Here is a 775-nt window from a genome sequence, read left to right on the forward strand (position 1 = left end):
TAGCTGCAGTGAAGTCAGGCAGAGATGGACAGAGTAGAAGGAAAGGTGGAAGGAGAAGCAAGAAGGACAGGGGTGAGGGGAACGAGGAAGAGGAGAGGTTGAGAGAGAGAGGATTGAGGGGAGGGGGGGATGGTGAGAGAGAGGGAGAGAGAGAGAGAGAGAGAGAGAGAGAGAGAGAGAGAGAGAGAGAGAGAGAGAGAGAGAGAGAGAGAGAGAGAGAGAGAGAGGAGAGAGAGGGAGAGAGAGAGAGAGAGAGAGAGAGAGAGAGAGAGAGAGAGAGAGAGACAGAGAGAGAGAGAGAGAGAGAGACGAGAGAGTGGGAGCGAGAGAGAGAGCGGCAGTGAGAGAGAGAGAGAGAGAGAGATGGGTGGGAGTGGAGAAAGGCACGGGGGGAGGAGGGACGTTGGGGGGAGGGGGTGTCTTGACCCGGCAGGTAGGCTATGAAGGGCCGTACAGCTCGTGTGCCAGTCTACCGTGTGCGCTCGAAGCGACCTGTTGGGCGCAGAGTGGGAGAGAGAGAAAGAGAGAGAGAGCGCGAGTCGCCGAGAGAGAGTGAGAGAGCGTGCGTGCGAGTGCGGAAGGGAGAGATATAGATAGAAAGGAAGAAGAGGAAGCAACACCGCTAAAGGAGAAGAGCACTAAGACAGGACTTGGCCTCGGTCTGGGCCTGCCAATGAGGGAGATCAACCAACCTGTGGATTGGGCCGAACCTTTCGACATTAGACAGCGAGGTGCGGAGAGAGAGGGGAGCGGCGGGCGGGGAGAAGAAGGGAGC

The 775-nt window shown here is 57.3% G+C and overlaps 1 protein-coding gene across 1 annotated transcript in view; it reads left to right on the plus strand.

The window, feature by feature from the left end:
- Positions 1-393: 393 nt before the first annotated feature.
- The window catches only part of LOC122259827 (uncharacterized), a 46,707-nt gene continuing 46,325 nt past the window's right edge, over positions 394-775 (plus strand). The window contains exon 1 of the mRNA XM_043026763.2: positions 394-775. This exon is cut by the window's right edge and continues 675 nt beyond it. The gene's annotated coding sequence lies outside the window, so the exon portion shown is untranslated.

Source organism: Penaeus japonicus, unplaced genomic scaffold (genome assembly GCF_977035675.1).
Source record: "Penaeus japonicus unplaced genomic scaffold, GWHDUDI00000001_assembly GWHDUDI00000009, whole genome shotgun sequence".
In the NCBI taxonomy this organism is placed as follows: domain Eukaryota; kingdom Metazoa; phylum Arthropoda; class Malacostraca; order Decapoda; family Penaeidae; genus Penaeus; species Penaeus japonicus.